Source organism: Sus scrofa, chromosome 2 (genome assembly GCF_054392235.1).
Source record: "Sus scrofa isolate SSC_HxYL_T2T_F1_AM1 chromosome 2, Sscrofa_HxYL_maternal_Yorkshire_Landrace_v2.0, whole genome shotgun sequence".
NCBI lineage: Eukaryota > Metazoa > Chordata > Mammalia > Artiodactyla > Suidae > Sus > Sus scrofa.
Genome location: NC_139384.1, coordinates 2,523,301 through 2,541,825, shown reverse-complemented (window position 1 = coordinate 2,541,825; position 18,525 = coordinate 2,523,301). Strand labels below are relative to the sequence as shown.

The window sequence follows — 18,525 nt, the reverse complement described above, 5'->3', positions numbered from 1 at the left end:
AGAAAACCGAATCCAGCAGCATACAAAAAGGATTATAAACCGTGACTAAGTGGGATTTATTCCAAGAATGCAAAATTGGGTTAATACGGAAAAATCAATTAATGTAAGACATCATGTTAACAGAACAAAGGATGAAAAGCAGCCGATCATCTCTGTGGAAGCTGAAAAACCATCTGACAAAATCCGGTGGCCCTTCATGATGAAAACCCATGAGTTCCCTGGTGGCTCCGCAGGTTAAGGGCCTGACCTGTCACTGCTGGGGCTGAGGTTGCCACGGTGGCATGGGTTCGATCCCTGGCCTGGGAACTTCCACATGCGGTGGGCGTGTCCAAAAGAACCCAAACCAAACTAAAACAGAAAACAAACACAGTCAACGAAGATGAGGCATGAACGCCCTCAACCTAATAAACGGCATCCCTGAGAAACCCACAGCCGACACCCACCTAACGGCGAAAGGCTGGATGCGTCCCTCCAGATCGGGAAGCAGGCATGGTGCCCTTGCCCACCATTTCTATTCGGCACGGGACAGGCACTTCCTGCTGTGGCGCAGTGGGTTAGGAATGCGACCGCAGCAGCTCAGGTCGCTGGGGAGGCAAGGGTTCGATCCCCAGCCCAGAGCACGAGGTTAAAGGATCGGGCGTGGCTGCAGCTGTGGCACAGGTCACAGCTGGGGCTTGGACTCAATCCCTGCCCTGGGAACTTCAACGCGCCATGGATGCAGCTATTAAAACAACAAACAAGCAAGCAAATGCTGTCCAGAGGATTCCAGCCAAGGGCAAGTGGGCAATGAAGTAGAGGCTCCCGGATGAGAAAGGAGAAGCGTGGACCGTTCTCCCCGGAGGTAAACCCCTTCCCCGGTGGCTGCCCTGGCCGCCATCCCATCTCTGTCCCCAGGTCCCTCTGCACGTGGACACCCTCCCTGGTGTCAGCAAACAGCCTCCCTGCCTTACAGTGTCGCCAAAGGAACTGCTGGCGACACAGCGGTCACTGCCCTCCGCCGCCCATTTAGCTTCTGGTGACAGGAGAGCAGAGCAGCCTCGGACTCTCGGGAGTGTCTGCGGACGCGTTAACCGCACACTCCAGCCCGCGGCAACCGGCTTCAGGAACTCCGTCCCCAGCTTCATCGGGGCTCCACGGTCAACAAAATAATCCAACAAAATAATCCATTTATTTGTCCCTCCCCTCCCCCCGGGGGGGGGGCACCAGCTTCACAAGCATCCCACAGTGGTCTCAGCGGATATAAGTTCACATGCCACCTGCCAGGAGCCGACATCCCAGGGCCCCGTGGCAGGGAGCTGCCAGGTCTGAGTGCAGACACCAGGCTGGCCCAGGGGGAGGCCAGTGGTCTGGCTGGTTTGGCGACTTCTCGGCACTGAACACACAGGGGACGTCTGGAACCACTGCTGCCCTCCAGCCACAGGACAGGGCCCGAACCGGAGCCCCTCCAGAAGCCTGGGAGACAGAGAAGCAAGTCTTTCCCGGGGACCTGCCTTCCTGGTGACAAGGACACTTACACAGCTCCAGCAAATGCCTGCCCCTGCCAGGATGGTGGGACACAGAACAGGCCACTGAAACGGGGAAGGAGAGAGATCGGGGAGGGGCAGAGAAAGTCCCGGACAGGAGGTGCTGAGCCCCGTGCTTTTAAGGGGCAAGCTGGTGGGCAGAGGTGCCCCCTCTGCCCCTCACACAGCCCTCCTCCTCCCCAGGGTGGGGGTCCCAGGCTGAATTCTTTTTTTTCTTTTTCTTTTTTTTGTCTTGTTAGGGCCTCACCCACAGCATATGGAGGTTCCCAGGCTAGGGGTCGAATTGGAGCTGCAGCCACCGGCCTACCCACAGCCACAGCAACGCCAGATCCGAGCCAGGTCTGTGACCTACACCACAGCTCACGGCAATGCCGGATCCGTAACCCACTGAGCGAGGCCAGGGATCGAACCCGAATCCTCATGGATATTAGTCAGGCTCATGACCGCTGAGCCACAGAGGGAACTCCCCAGGCTGAATTTGCTTTTCCCTCCTCCAGGCTGCCTTCAGCTCTGCTCAGGATGTGTGACTCTCCCCCTGGGCCCCGGACCTCCTGGGACCCAAGGTGGCAGGCCATGGTCCCCCTGCTCCAGCCTGGCCTTCCCCAGGCTGAAGCTGCTCCTTGGGTCCATCAGAGCCTCCGGGAAAGGGTCCTGGTTGTCCTGGTTCTCATTTCTCTGCACAGCCCTGGGAGGACCCCCAAGTGAGGACACTGGGGGGCAGGCCCCCCATCCACAGGGCCTGGAAATGCAGAGCACACAGGCGGCATCCAGTGTCACCACTGTCACCTAGGCGTCACCACTGTCCCCAGGAGGGAACACCTGCCGGAATCTTGGGGGTGGGGCTGAATATCCTCCCCTTCTCTCTCTCCCCTGCAGGGGGCTTCAAACCCGGGTGCGTGTTCACTTTCTAAGGGGCACAAACTCAAGGGGGTCAGTCTTTCCTGAAAGGCCTGGGGTCCCCGATTCCCAGCAGCGCCTCCCATCTTTTACCAGCCTCCTCTCACCCTGGGGAAGGGACTCTGGCCACCCAAGGGAGAACTTCAACTAAGGCTCTAACCCAAACGCCGAAAACACCCACCCCCCAAGCGCCGGGAGACGCATTTCCGGTAACGTTTTCCTTTTTCCATTTCTAAAAACCCTTCATGTATTCATAGTGTCTGATCACAGGGCTTTCTCAGTGCAGATGTGATTTTTTTTTTCACACTTAGCAACTTAAGGTCACAGGACATTCTTAAAGTCCATTTATGCACATTTTCCTTGCAGAGAAAGATGCTGGATCGATTCATAAAAGACCCACAAGCATAAAAACCTGTCACATCAGGATAAAACCCCTTGGGGAAGTTCAGGCCCAAGAAGGAAACCATGAAACAGCCCCTAAAGGCCCTCCGGACACCTGCCAAGGAAAGGCGGGGACAAGTCACCGTCGGGGCCACCGCGGCTGTGGGTAAAGTTAGGGAATGGTTACTTTTCAAATGTCAGTATTTGGCTCTACATCCTTGGCAAATATTTTAAACCCATGAAGCACCCTTTGAGAGACTGGCTTGAAAATGCACAGGAAGTCCAGGGAGGGAGGAGCCGGGTGGGAATAAAGCAGTTCGGGGTGCAGGTCTGTGCTCGGCTGGGTATTTGCACTTTTCGCTGGAAAATGTTGCACAAAACGTGTGAGAGAACAGACCAGTTTTTAAAAGAAATGTTTACGGTAACAGTAATGAACTGATGAGTATCCGTGAGGATGCGTGTTCGATCCCCGGCCTCGCTCAGTGGGTTAAGGATCTGGCGTGGCGGTGGCTGTGGTGTGGGCCGGCAGCTGCAGCTCTGATTCAACCCCTAGCCCAGGAACGTCCATAAGCCGCAGGTGTGGCCCTAAAAAGACAAAAAATAAAAAAACAACAAAAACCCAACAACAAAAGTTTAGGGACTTGAGAAGCAAAAAAAAAAAAAAAATCAGGAAGAAACGTGCCCCACAAGGCAGGGCCTCAATGATTATTCACCCAAGGGTGGTGCCTCCAGGCAAGGCTTCCAAATCAGGCCTTTTATTTTCATTTGTTTGGCTGTGCCCCATGGCACATGGAAGTTCCAGAGCCAGGGATCAAACCCACACTACAGCAGCGACCCTCGCCACAGCAGTGACAATGCCAGGTCCTTAACCCAAGGAGCCACCAGGGAGCTCCCAATTCAGGCCCTTGAAGCAGCAGCTCAGGACTCTAGCCAACCACCCCCCCTCAGAGTGTGTTCCTGGAACCCTGACAGGGAGACCCTCTGGGAAGCTCCAGGCCTGCTTCTTGGGCCTCTAACAGAATTTCTAGGGAGCAGACCAGAAACCCCTTACCCATAAGGAATTATGTGAGATCTGCAGCTGGAGCTTGTGGCCTCGTTCCATCCTGAGGGTCGAGAAGACGCTGGCAAGGTCACCAGGACAATTTTCTTTCTTTCTTTTTGTCTTTTGAGGGCCGCACCCATGCATATGGAAGTTCCCAGGCTAGGGGTCGAATTGGAGCTACAGCTGCCAGCTTAGGCCACAGCCACAGCAGATCTGGGGACAGTAACGTCTTGTCTTTTCTGTCAAAGGAAATCTTGGTGACTCCATTTTGCTCCGGCTTTGGCTGAAACGCCCGCCTGCCACCCCTTTCCCTCTTCTCCCAGTAACAATGCGTTTCAAATGAGCCACCCAAGGAGCATGTGCGCCCTGACCCGACCCAGGGGAAGGGGACAGGTCCATCCCCTGCGTTAGGGACCAAGAGGGAGGGTCTTTTCCTCTTCGCGCACACTTTTGTTTTGTTTTTCGTTTTTTTGTCTTTTTGCCTTTTCTAGGGCCGCTCCCGCGGCATATGGAGGTTCCCAGGCTAGGGGTCCAATTGGAGCTGTAGCCACCAGCCTACGCCAGAGCCCCAGCAACGCGGGATCTGAGCCACGTCTGCAACCTACACCACAGCTCACAGCAACGCCAGATCGTTAACCCACTGAGCAAGGGCAGGGACCGAACCCGCAACCTCATGGTTCCTAGTCGGATTCGTTAACCACTGCGCCACGACGGGAACTCCTGCGAGCGCTTTTCGAGCACCTGCGCCCTGCTGCAGAAGTAAAGAGCCTTGTTGAGATCTCCCCGGGCTCATGCGTCTCATTTTCTGACACTGACGATTGAGCCATGTCCCCAACAGATCCAAGCTGCATCTGCGACTCACACCATGGCTCACAGCAACGCCAGATCCTTAATCCCCAGCAAGGCCGGGGATCGAACCTGCATCCTCATGGATACCATTCAGGTTCCTTGGCTGCTGAACCAGGAGGGGATCTCTGACCAGGACAATTTCCAAACTCTGTCCCGCCCCTCCCTGCACTGGTAGCCAATCACAGGGAGGTGGGAGGGGCCAAGCGGCGCTCTCCGCTGGGGCTGCCCGCTAACTCCTGGCAGCCCTGAAGCTTCCACCCCTAACCTCCCAGGAAGTGGCAGGAGCGTCCACTGGCCCATCCCCGGGCACAGCCATCAAGCCTGACCCTACTCACCCACCCAGCCCTGAGAGGCCTGGATCTGCCCCAGTACTGGGGTGGACTGACCATCCCCCGCCCCAAGACAGAAAGCCCTTGAGTGGTGAGAAGGCTGGGGCTAGACGCATCCTTGGTCCCCAAAGGCCCATCTCAGCACAGCCACCGGAGCCAAGAACACGTGAGCCTCTTCAAAGCATTTCTTTACTCTGCTTTCAAAGAAAGAAAAAAAAAAAAAAAAAAAAAGGCCACCTGGCCTATCAAGGAGCATCAGAAACTCGCTTTTTCGCTTGCTGACTCGTTGTCACCCCACAGTAAGAAGGAAACTAATCTCCTAAGCAGATGATGTTCCTGCTGGGCGATGCGTGGGGCGGGGTGGGGCGGGGCTCTCCTGCAGCCTGGGAGCCTTCCCGGGTCCCAGGTCCCTGCTCCCTGGCTGCGGGGTGTCGGGCCAGTGGCTTCCCTCCTCTGCGCTTCAGGCTCCTGATCTGCAGCATCATCAGCTGCACCTCTGTGTGGAGTTTTCAGAGGCTTGGAAAGCCAGACCCGTCCCTCCAGGTCCCAGGACAACGCAGCCAAGGCACAGTGGGACAGGCCCCGCCTCACCCCGGGGTCTTACCTCCCCCATCCCCTCCTTGCCCAGGCGGGGTCGAGGACCCTCTCTGTGCCCTCCTGCACCCAATGGCCCGTCCCACTGCGCACCAACCGTCCCATCCCTTCTCCTCTCCCCTCTAGTCTGGAACCTTCCAGGGCAGCCCCATGGCAGCTCCTGGCCCTCAGATGAGTATCTATCGGGCTTATTTTAACAATATGCCGTGAAAACCCAATACAACCTAGATGACCTCTGGCCGGGTGGCAGGCGCCTCATGTGGGTGGGCGGGTCAGGTGCCGCAGCCAGGTCACAAGGGCCACCTGGCCTGGCTCCCAGCCCTTCACCCAATCAGTCCCAGAGGCTTGAACCAAAGCACCTGCCCAGGGTGGCCCCTAGATGCCAAGGGCCTAGCCCACAACCCCAAGCACTCCAACACAGAAACAGAAGAGTGAATGAATGAATGAAACCCTCTGGGAAATTCACCTGACTGTGAATGGGGCTGTCCAAAGCGAATGGTACCCGGAGCCAGGAGGCAGAAAGGCTCCCTCCCCACCCCCGCGCCCCAAAGGGATCTAATTTGTTCAAAGCAGCCAAGGGCTGTCCACACGGCCTACTGGGAACCACCTTTATAGGCAAAGCCACGTTCTTCGTAAGGGGCTCCTTTGGATGCTCGAAGAATCACAGCCTCTATTAGGGGCTTAAAGAAGCGCCAGCTTCCCACCCAATTCTTTCTTCTGGAAAAGCAGAAATTCCTCAGCATCAAAATGGAACCTGCTTCCTCTAGAACACGGCACCCCGGAGTTCTACATCCAGCCACGCTGGAAGCAGCCTAATTCCTACTAAGACAAGGGTCTCCCACTTGTTGCCCTAAGGATACTGTGACTTCCTGGGCAAAAGTCCACCTCACCATTTATTAATCCCCCGTAGGGCTGCCACAGCAACCTTCCCCCCTCAACCATCGCTGAACCCCCAGTGGGGACAAAGCTCCAGACAAACAGAGGTTCCACCCCTTCATCAAACCCAGCCTAGGTGGCCTGGCCAGTGCTTTAAAAACCCGGGTCTCCAAAAGCAGACACCTCCAGGGCACCTCTGATCATCCCAAACCCTCAGACGCCAGGTGGGGAACAGGTGGTCACTTATTATTATTTAATGCGACAGGCAGCAGGGCACCTGGAGAGAAGGTGAACCCAGGGCCCACGGACTCTCTCTGGAGGGGGGGTCAGCAAAGCCGGGGGGGGGGGGTTGGGGGGCACCGGAAGTGGCCTCAAGTCCCAAGTAGGGATCAAGCCGCCAACCGTCCACGGAGGACTTCCCAAATTACCTCTCTACTTCTTGGAGCTTAATTTAATTAGCAGATTGACCTCATTAACGTACAAACCTGAGTTTCCAACAAAAAGAGGTCACGAAACTATCTAATTTACAACCTCCAGCTTCCACGCGGAAACCACTTTATTTTCGGAAGGCCTCTGAGGAATCCCAGGACCATGCCCACAGCTCCCGGCCACCAGGGTACCGGGGACTGCGACCTGTGCCCCTACTTGAGGGGCCCAAGCGCCTTCTCAGATCCAGCCGCCTAGGGTCCTTTTAAAAGTTCCACCGCGAAATCCCACTGTCACCAGCAGCAGTCTCGCCCCCCTTTGGCGACCCACGTAAGCCGACCTAACCTGCGCACCCACACCCCCGACACACATCCCGCGCAGAGAGTGGGCGCACGGACCCACCCGGAGGCGGCACGCCGCTGGCCCGCATCCTTCGAACCCTGGCAGCAAGGTCCACCCCGGGCCCACACCCTCTGATCACCGACGGCGAGATCCGCCGAGCCCCCGAGCCCCAGCGGAGAGGTCCACCCCGACCCCTGCACCCTCTGAACCCTGGCGGCGAGGCCCTCGGCGGGGGTCGCACCTGCTTGCATGTTCCAGCGGTCTCAGCTCCGTCGGCGAGTGAGCAGTCGGTGTCTCCAGGCGCACCCCGCACCCCGGACATCCTACGGAGGCGCCTGGGCCGCGGGCTGCGCGGGCGGACCCGCCCGGCAGCCGGGAGGAGCGATGCCCGGGCGAAAGTTGCCAGGGAAACTTGAGCAACTCGAGCGCGCCGGTGCCAGCCTCCTGCATAATTCAGGCGAAGCAGCGGCCCGGCGAGGGGGGCGGCTCACCAGCACCAGCCGGGCCCCCCACCCCACCCCGGCTGGGGCGCGCAGCGGGCAGAGGCCGGGCACCTGGCGGGGGTTCCGCTCGACCCCGGGACCCGGGGGAGTCCAACCGGCGACCCCCGGGCCTGCGCCAGGTGCGCCGGCCCCGGCCTCGCGGAGCCCGCTGCTCCAGCCGCGCGCACCTGAACGGGGACTCTGGACGCCGGTAGCCGACGCAGGGTCTCCGGGGACCTTGCGGCCGCGGCGCCGGTCCCCGCCCCCCGCGCGCCCCCTGGCGGCCCCGTGTGAGTGCCACCGCCGGACCTGTGAGCCCACGTCCCCGGGCCAGCGGGCGGCGACCTAGGGCAAGGAGACCCCGGGCAGACGGGAGAGGTAGGTCCATCTTCGTTGCCCCAAGGGGAGGCAGCTAGAGGTGAGGGGGTTCGAGCGCGCAGGGGACAAAGGGGGTGTTCCAGCGCTCTGCCCCCAGGCTGCCTCCAAAGCATTTTAAACGGACCCCTATTCCAGAAGGAAGACCGGGAGCTGGGGGCGGGGGCCTCTACAGAGAAGCGACCCCCACCAGGACGCCAGGAACCCTTTCCCCAGGCCCCATCCTCAGCCTCTCTGTGTCCAGGACTGCGCTTACCCGGTAGTTGGTGCTCCTGGAATTCAAATGCACGCAAAATGCAGCCAGTGAGCACTGTCGGGCGCCCGGGGGCCACCTACGGTGCTTCTGGGCAGCAGCGCGTGCCCTCGCCACCCCCGCCCCGCACCCGCAGCGCCCCGCGCCCCCCACTGCCGCCGCCGCCTCACCTGGCCCAGGCGGCAGCTTGGCGAGTCCGGACGGGTCGGAGCCCCCGGGGGAGGGCCGGCGTCTGCGCGCACCGGACTCGGCCGCGGGGACCCGAGCGGCGCCGCGCCCAGCCTGGCCCGAGCGCGGGAGCCGCGGCCGCCGCGGCCGCTCAGGTGTCCGGGTGGGGGGTGGGGACGCCGAGGCCCCGCCCCGCGCTGCAGCCGGGCCGGGGGCTCCCGGCAGGGGTGGCGCGGCGGTCCCTCCCCTCGGCCCGGCGCGGGCGGCTGGACCGGCGAGGATGGGGGAGGGGTCCTCTTTCCGCCAAAGGGCGCGCGCGCGCGCCCCCCGCCCGGATCCGGCCGCGCCGGCGTCCGTCGACCCCTCCCCACCTGGCCCCGGCCGGCTCCCCCGCCCGCGGTGGCCGCTGGCTCGCCGCGTGCAGGGTCTGTTGTAGCAACCTGGGGACCCGGCGGCCACCCAGGCCGCCTCGCCCCGCCCCGCCCCGGGCTGCGTGGCTCCCCGCCCCCCCCAGCCGGTGAAACCCAGCGGACTAGAAAGTCCCACAATTTTGTAAAGCCCGGTTCCTTCGGCGCAGCCGGCCCCTGCCCCAGCGTGTTTTGTGTTAACAGGGTTCAGAAACCCAGAGGCCGATCGCATGGCATCTCCAGGTTTGCTGAGCAGATGAAAACTTTGTGCCTGGCCAAGGCGCCGCCATCGGCCTCCCGAGCCACCTTGCACCTGCGCGCCTCCGCGCCGATTCCTGTCCCGGGCCGGCGGCCCTCCCAGCCGGGAAGAGATTTAGGGGGGGTGAAAACCCACTGCTCAGAGGAATCCTAGAGTGGAAAAAGCACAGCGCCCCCCGCCCCTTTAGCGAATCCTATTATTATCCAGGATATTATCCAGGATGGCTGGGTTGGCCAAAAGCCTGAGGGAGTTGTCCTGAGCCCCTGGCCCTGGAGCCCGAGCTGGGACCCTGGCTTTACCCCATCCACCCTGGGGCAGGAGCCATCAGCTAGTAACTTTCCTTGAGACCCTGATAATGCGCTGGTCACAGCACCTGCAGGAGTGGCGTAGCTCTGAGCACGCTAGGGAGCTTCCTGAGTCCTGGGTTTTCCAACCTTCTGCAAAGGGAGAGTGTTCCTGCCGCCAAGCTCTGCGGTCTGAAGGGGGTGGGGATGAGGGTGCCAAACAGTAGCGTCCAGGCTGGGGCCGGGAGAATGATGGGCTGGCGGAAGAGAGCCTTCCTCTGCACAAAACCCCAACCCACGTCTCCCCATGAAGAAGAGATATATATTTCAGTCAATGGTATAGGACATGCCTGAGAGATTTGCATGGGCCAGTGACTTCAACATACCAAAGGCAAAGTTAAATATTTGCTCTAGATACTTTTTTTTCCTGCTTGCATAATTGTCCCACATTTCAAAGAAGTCTTTAAAAGCACTTAGATTAAAAAAAAAAAAAAAGTTGTGTTTGGGGCCTAATATTTCAGGACACACAGGGGCTAAGTCCTGTGAGTCCTTTAGGGCAGCAGTAAGATGCAAGCTCCTTTCTCTCCTCTGCTCCCTTAAGCATGAGATTTAATAAAATATTTGTTGAGTGCATAAAGGAGGCAAATCAGTCAAATAATGAGAATCCTTCAAACAAGAAGAATGAAGCCCGGGCGGGATCTTGCAGGCACAATACTTCTGACATGGAAGCAGGGGGTTCTGCCGAGGGGGAGGGGGCTGGTGAGCAGAATGGTCTCATGGTTTGGGGGTTTGTCAGTGTGGAATCGTCCAGGAAGTGACTTACAGGGATCGAGGGGCAGGGAGGGCTTCCGTCCCCATGAGTTTGCCCTCCGACCACAACTCAAGACAAGGGCCCAGGAGGGCATCCCTGCTGCAACCTGATCCAGCCCCCCAGAGGCTCCTGCCCAGATGTCCAGAACCAGCTTGCAGATAGCCAGCGAAGCAGGTGGCCAGGATTCAGCCACAGACGCCTCGCCGCTGGCCTCATAGAGGGCCCAAAGGCCAAAGCCCTTCTGTGTGTTCAAGAAATACTTCCCCGGGGGCCTGGGCCTCTGTCAGCCTGTCCGCCCACTGGCCACCCCTTGGCCACCCCTCAGCCACCCCCTCCCGTCCCTCCAATCTGTCCATTGCTCAACAACAGCGCTCTGTGTGGGGCCCATCTTTTAGCGTTTTAAGGACAGTGTCCTGCTTCTGTCCCAGTTTCTCTGTGTCCGTTTCGGTATCCGGTTCAGCCTTGTACAGATGAGGCAACATCCTTCCAGTCTTTGAAAACCTCCCGTGAAAAGGCTTGGGATCCAAACCCCGGCACCCCTGCCTTTTCTCCCTCCCGAGAACGTGCGGGGGCTGGGGGCGGGGCAGGAGGGCAAGTGCACAGGGACAGCCATGCCTGCCAGTGGTTTGGGCCTCAGATGCCCTTTTGAGGTGGTCTTCTTCCTGGTGGGCCCAGAGCAGGTCCTCTCGCAGAGCACCTTGTTTCAAAAGTTTAGGACAAGAGAAATGCTCCTTTTTGCTTCTTGGGGTCAGAACCGGCTGCTTCTGTTTCTGTAAAGCCGCCTTTTCCTGGAGCCCCCTCGACACGTCTGCTGATGCATGAATGAGCTTGGCTACTGTGCCGGCCATCACGCACCATAGGCAAGGGTGTCCCCTCCCAGGCACAGGGCACGCCAGGCCCTCCCGCAAAGAGTCACTGCCTTACGCAGAACGAGAAACTGGGACAGCGCACCGTGAAAAGATGTAACCAACTCCTCTGTCCCGGGAAAAATATTGTAAATATTTTGTGGCTTCGATTAAGCCAGATGCTCATTGCATTCAGCGGCAGGCAGGGTCTGCCCTGCCTAAGGAGAAGCTCCGGGTGTGGGACATCGGAGGCCTGTATTTCATCAGAGGAGGGGTTTTAGGCTGCCCGGGGGGCGGAGGGGGACATCATAACCCAGCCCTTCAGCTCGCAGCTGGGAAGCGGGGGGACAAGGCCGTCTGGGCCCAAGGAACATGACGTCAGAGGCAGATAAGGGCAGGTGTACGTGAGCGAGGCCAGGGAGAGGCAGGTGTACATGGGGCAGGGCAGGTAAGGGCAGGTACAGGTAGGCGCCCCAGCCAGCCAGGGTGCCCCATGTCCTACCCCCACCGTCCCTGCCAGATTCTTCCCTCTGCCCTTTTCCTCGACAGCAAGAGGTCGGCCTCCCTCCCGTCCCCCCACACATCAGCTATTAACCACTCACGCATTTCTTGGCAGTTTCACGCCACTTGGGCCTCAGCCACAGGCCCTGATGCCGTAAATATTCCCCGATCTTGCAGACCCCTCGTCTCCCCGCCTCTGCGCCTCCCGTGCTGTCCTCGGTATCTTAGCCAGGCCTTTTATTCCCCTCCCTCGGTGTTCCGTGAAGATATTTTCCAAGGACTTGCTCCCAAAAGCCCCCTGAGAGTGACGTCTGAACAGAATGGGAGCCGCTGGGGTGGAGGGGGGCACCAAGGGGGGCGGTTCCTCCTGGAATCTGCGATGGTGGCAGGGGCTGGTCAGCTTCTCGTGCTGGGCTGGAGGGCCGGGGGCAGCAGGCAGGAGGTCAGGCTGGGCATAGGGGCTGAGGCTCTCCCCGGAGGCTGCCCCCGGGCCAGCGCATTTTGCTTCCTGCTCTGGTTCTCTCCCAGCCTCCTGCGGGTGCCAGAGCAGCCTGAAGCCTGCAGGAGGTCACAGCCCAGGGGCAGCTCTCAGCCCTCCTGGAGCTGGAGCTGGAGGTGCTCTCGTCCCCAGCGAGTGAACAGTCCCACCCGGGGAAGCTCTGGGGCCTCTGAGAGGTGCTTGGTGCTGCCGGCAGAGACCTCCACAAAACCCCTTTATTTGGTCTCTTTTGTCTTCCCCTCCCGGGACCTTCTTCCTGCTTCCAGGCGCCCCGTCTCAAATCCAGCCTCGCGCATCCCAGTCCTTGTTGGTGGCAGAGCTTTGCGGGGAAACCCCACGGGGAGTGGGTGTCATCGGTGAGGCCACGGGATGTTGGTGAAGACCGAGCCCAGACGGGGGACATCGAGGACCACCCCGGAGGTGACACGGCCTGAGGCTGGGAAAGGCCAGCTAAGGAGGGAGCGGGTCAGTGGCTGCCCAACCGCTGGGCCTACTTCAGGCTCTTCCTGGGAAACGAAACACAGCAGGCGGTCCCATTGGAACCAGCTCGGAGGCTTGCGGGGCTTGCTTGGCAGGCAGACGCACAAGCCAAACGTTTCAAATTATCAACAGACAGAAGACAGCAGGGCTTCGAACACACCACATGCCATGGCTAAGTGAGGTGGATTCCAGTCATGCTCGAATGGTTCACTCTTTGCACATCTGTCAGGAGCCATGTTTGTGCAAACGAACCTTCTTTGTTTAAAAAACAAAACAAGAAAGGAATTGTTTGGGAATATCTTGATATTGTTCCCTTTTAAGTATCAAACCATAGCCAGCCTGATGTTCAGTAGGAAACACTAGCTCATTCTCCTTCGATTCCGAAACAAGACACGGGAGCCTGTTAACGTCCAGGACTTCATATCTCTCTGGAAGTGCCAGCCAGTGCAATGGAATAAGGAAATTAAATAAGGAATTACTGGAGTTCCCGTCGTGGTGCAGTGGAAATGAATCCGACTAGGAACCATGTGGTGGCAGGCTCGATCCCTGGCCTCGCTCAGGGGGTGAAGGATCCGGCGTGGCCGTGAGCTGTGGTGTAGGTTGCAGATGCGGCTTGGATCCCGTGTTGCTGTGGCTGTGGTGTAGGCCAGCGGCTACAGCTCCGATTCAACCCCTAGCCTGGGAACCTCCATGTGCCGCAGGTGCGGCCCTAAAAAAACACAAAGACCAAAAAAAAAAAAAAAAAAAAAAAAGGAATTCTTTAGTATGTGCATGCATAAAAATTAAATATATCAAATTACTTTAACTAACAAATAACTTAAATAGGATATTAAATAAAATATTTGAAGGCAAATTACCATTTGGGGGAGGTGAGGAAATATCTAAGGAAATCACTGAACGCTCATGACAGCGTTTAGGACGGGGTGAGACGAAACCAACAGCTTTTCCGTTTATGGACAGTAAAGAGTTGGAAACAGAGAGGAAAATGGAGACAGTCCTGGAATCGACAGAACAAGAGGGAAAAAGAACGTGGTGAGACGGAGAGGGGAAAAAACCTGGAAAAGTCTCTTAAGAGAATGAAAAAATCAAGTAGAACCACGCAAAGGACAGAGATAGAGGGTATAGGGTTGCCGCTGAGAACAGGGGCGGCTGAACCAGACTGCTGCCCGTTCATCCTCGGGAGCCCCCTCAGCTTCCATGCCTGTGACAGGGCGCTCGAGCCCCTAGGGTGCTGCTAAAAGGGTTAAAGGTGACCCTCCCGGCACCTAGAAGCCACCCGGAAAGGGCCAGTATGGCTCTTTCTTGGGAACTGCTGCCTGCGTTGCTCTTGGCACCCAGCAGGACCCTTCAAGGCCTTTCCAGAATAGACTCTCAGCCGTGTCCTCCGCCTGCCTTTTGTCCGTAGAAAACGCTCGTCCAAAAACAAACTTCATCAGAGACATGAGAAAATGCAGAAAGAAAGGAAAACGAGCAAATAAGACCTCCTAATAATAGCTGAGCCATTCGACAAAGTCAAGAACAATTAGTTCCTCCCCCAGGACTACAAATAATATTCTGAGCGGTGTCCTTGGAGCTGTTTCGCCGACACCGAAACGCCACCAGGTGGAAGACGTTAACTGTGGGCTGCCCCCCCACAGCACTTGGGAACCAGAAGGTTGAGGATGCTGCCTCCCAAGGACCTCAGCACCAGCCAATCGGAAGGGTATCCGCACGCCGGTCACGCCCTGCTCCTTGGACCCTGTAAGACCCCTCACTACCCGCTCCATGGCAGGACACGGTTTTGAGGGCACCAGTCCGCTGTGGCCCCCTTTGCCTGGCAAAGCAATAGAGCTCTTTTTTCCTACTTCACCCAAAACTCTGTCTCCGCATTTCTATTCCTCACTGGTGAACGGAGGCTGCGTTTCAGCAACATTCTCTTTTTTTTTTTGGCTTTTTGCCTTTTCTAGTGCCACTTGTGCGGCATATGGAGGTTCCCAGGCTAAGGGTCGAATCGGAGCTGTAGTCACCGACCTACGCCAGAGCCACAGCAACACAGGATCCGAGCTGCGTCTGCGACCCACACCACAGCTCACGGCAACGCCAGATCCTTAACCCACTGAGCAAGGCCAGGGATCGAACCCGCCGCCTCATGGTTCCTAGTCGGATTCGTTAACCACTGCGCCACGACGGGAACCCCTCAGCAACATTCTTAAAGAGGATCTCAACCCTTTAAGGATGCAATTCTCCCTCAAAAGATCCTTAAATTCAGTGCAATCCTGAACAAACCAGGACGAGATTTCTTAAAGTTTATCTAAAGGCATAAAAAAAATGCTCATATGAGAGAAGTGCAAATCAAAACTGCAAGGAGGTATCCCCTCACACGGGTCAGAACGGCCATCCTTAAAAAGTCTACACATAACAAGTGCTGGAGAGGCTGCGGAGCAAAGGGAACCCTCCTGCCCTGGCGGTGGGAATGGCGATTGGCGCAGCCCCCATGGAGAACTGTATGAAGGTTCCTCGAAAAACTAAAAATAGAGCTACCCTATGATCCAGCAATCCCACTCCTGGGCATCTATCCAGAGGGAACTCTAATCAAAAAAGATCCACGCACCCCCATGTTCCCAGCAGCTCTAGTCACAGTAACCAAGGCATGGGAGCAACCTGAACGTCCATCCACGGATGGATAAAAGAGATCTGACACAGGAGTTCCCGTGGTGTGGCTCCTCGGGTTAAGAACCCAACGTAGTGCCCGTGAGGATGCAGGCCTCGACTCCTGGCCTTGCTCGGTGGGTTAAGGATTCAGCGTTGCTGCAAGCATAGGTCTCAGAGGTGGCCTATCAGGTCCCAAGGTGCTGTGGCTGTGGCACAGACCAGCAGTTACAGTTCCAATTTGACCCCTAGCCTGGGAACTTCCATATGCCATGGGGATGGCCCTAAAAAAGAAGAAGAAGAAGAAAAAAAAAAGATCTGTTACATATATACAATGGAATATTACTCAGCCATTAAAAGGAATGAAATAACGCTATTTGCAACAGCATGGATGAATCTAGAGATTATCATATTAAGTAAAGTAAGTGAGACAGAAAAAGATAATTACCATATATTCTATAAGGAATTTAAAAAGTGATACAAATGAACTTGTTTACAAAACAGAAATAGACTCACAGACATAGAAAATAAACTGATGGTGGACTTCCCATCGTAGCTCAGCAGGAATGAATCTGACTACCATCCACGAGGATGAAGGTTCGATCCCTGGCCTCGATCAGTGGGTTGGGATCCAGAGTTGTTGTGAGCTGTGGTGCAGGTCGAAGACATGGCTCGGATCTGGCACGGCTGTGGCTGTGGCGTCGGCAGGCAGCTGTAGCTCCGGGAACCTGGGAACCTCCATGTGCCATGGGTGCAGCCCTAAAAAGGTAAAAATAAATAAATAAATAAAAATATAAAAATTTTAAATGGTTTCCAAACCCAGCAAGCATTTTATTCCTTTAGAAAGGAGTAACTATGCAAGAAATATGGTGGAGCTACTATCAGGAACACAGACAAGTCTAAAGAAAAGGACTGGCCATTTCAAGAAAGGGCAAGGGTTGAACAGACCTCGCAAAAGAGGCTGTCAAAAGCGCCAGGACGCGTTCAAAACGGTGCCCAACTTTATTAACGAACAGAGATGTGCAAAATAAACCTACGGTGAGCTCACACCCAGTGGCCCCAAATGAAAAGAGCAGAGCATACTGAGAGCCAGGGACACTGGTGGGAGCGGATGTTGACCATTCTGGAAGTCTTACAGCAGCATCTACAGCCAAGAGGATGCGTGCGAGTGGGCACCAAAGCCACGTGCAAGGAAGCATGTGGCACGAATTTTATCACAGACCTGGAGGCCACCTGCAGGACCCCCCCCCCCCACCGCCACAGAGACAGGAATGAGCAAGACACGCCATGTCAGCAATGAAAATAAATGAACCAGAGCTCCCACTGAGGCTCAGCGATAATGAACCTGACCAGGATCCATGAGGACGTAGGTTCGATCCCTGGTCTCACTCAGTGGGTTAAGGACCTGATGTTGCCATGAGCTGTGGTGTAGGTCACAGACACAGCTCGGATCTGGCATTGCTGTGGCTGTAGCGTAAGCCGGCAGTTGCAGCTCCAATCTGACCCCTAGCCCGGGAATTTGCATGCGCCACAGGTACGGTCCTAAAAAGACCAAAAAAAAAAAAAAAGTATAAAAAAGAGAACTATTCAATAAATGATGTTGTCACACAGGCCTAGCAATTTTTGTAAAAGAGCTAAATCTCTAATCTGCTCCCCATCCCAAAAGATACAGATGGAGTAAAGATTTAACCATTGAATGCAAAATAACAAAACATTAGAGCGGAGTTCCCACCATGGTGCAGTGGAAACGAATCCGACTAGGAACCATGAGGTTGCGGGTTTGATCCCTGGCCTCACTCAGTGGGTTAAGGATCCAGCGCTGCCATGAGCTGTGGTGAAGCTCAAAGACACAGCTCGGATCTGGCATTGCTGTGGCTCTGGCGTAGGCCAGCAGCAACAGCTCCAATTAGACCTCTAGCCCGGGGACCTCCATATGCCTCAGGTGCAGTCCTAAAAAGACAAAAGACAAAAAAAAAAAAAAAAAAAAATTAGAGCAAAGCCACCAATGATTATCCTTATAATTCAAGATGGAGAAGGCCTTTCTAAATATCAGGTGTTCTAAAGGAAAGCTGAAGTCTGGCCACGTGTGAATTGGGAGATTTTCTATGACAGCAGCCCCCAAAAGATGAAATTGAGCAAAAGGAAGGATGAGCCAGAGAACATATTTAAAGCTCCATGTTAAAACATGAGCGAATATTCTAAATATGCCAAGAATCTTTGCAAACTAAGTGTCCATTTAAAAAGTAATAGAAATCGCCAAGAACCCTAATTAAAGCTCAATAAATGACAGAAAAGAGCAAGTGATTTTAAAATACTGAAACGTGGTAAGTTTTTTCAACAAATGGTGCTGGGATAATTAACCATCCCCATGGGGGGAGAAAGAAACCTCACACCTTGTTGAAAAATTCCCTCAAAACGGATCAGAGCTCAACATAAAAGATAAAACCATACAACTTTTAGAAGACGACCTAGGAGAGAAATTTTTGCGTCTTGGGCCAGGCAAAGGGCTCTTAGGACAACAAAAGCGCACTCCACAAAAGGAAAGAAAATGGATACACTGGACTCCATCAAAGTTTTACCGATCTAGGCTTTGAAAGACACACTCTAAAGAGAACAAAAAACAAGACAAAGGCTGGGAGAAAAGCCTTACCACGCACAGATCTGCTAGAGGACTCGGATCCAGACTCTTTCAAATAAGAGCTTGGAAAAACTCAGCAGCAAGAGAACAAGCTGCAAGGGAAACACGGATGCAAGGTGAGAACCACCTCTTCCCCCAAGAGGGTGGTCAGAGGGCCAGCACGCACACGAAAGGATGCTCCCTGTCCTTAACCGCTAGGGAAGCAGGTGGAAACCTGTAGGGTGCCGAAAAGGAAGAAAGTGGTGAAGGTGTGCGGTCGCGGGTCCCTGGGGGCGGCGTTAAAGGCACAAGCACCTTGGGGTGGACTTTGGTGACTCCTCCTGGACTTCGGCAGACACTTGGTATGTGCGACCCAGGTATTGATCCGAAAGAAATGGAAAACGCTTCTGTCTGAATGTTCACGGCAGCTTTAGTGCTCCCGGCCAGGTCTCTGGAGGCACCTGCCCCCGGTCCCCACGCCAGCCGCTCATGTCTCCAAGGCCCTCACATCCTCCGTCATCTGCCCTGTATCCGTGGTGTCACCACACCCCACAGGTGCCTGAACGCTGCCCTCCATCCCCCGATGCCACCTCCGAGTCTCCTCCAGCCCCGCCCTCCTTGCCCGGCCACACCTCCCGAGGGCTGGGCCGGCCCCAC

General features: G+C 56.2%; 1 protein-coding gene across 13 annotated transcripts in view; it reads right to left on the bottom strand.

Moving 5' to 3' along the window:
- Positions 1-8,709, bottom strand: part of SHANK2 (SH3 and multiple ankyrin repeat domains 2) — a 513,576-nt gene extending 504,867 nt beyond the window's left edge. For 12 of the 13 annotated variants that reach the window (XM_085010449.1, XM_085010452.1, XM_085010454.1 and 9 more), the window contains exon 1: positions 8,540-8,709. The gene's annotated coding sequence lies outside the window, so the exon portion shown is untranslated. Of the gene's footprint in view, positions 1-7,500; positions 7,628-8,539 lie in introns of those variants that run through there. The other variant, XM_085010448.1, reaches the window with a different exon arrangement.
- Between the last annotated feature and the right edge of the window lie 9,816 nt (positions 8,710-18,525).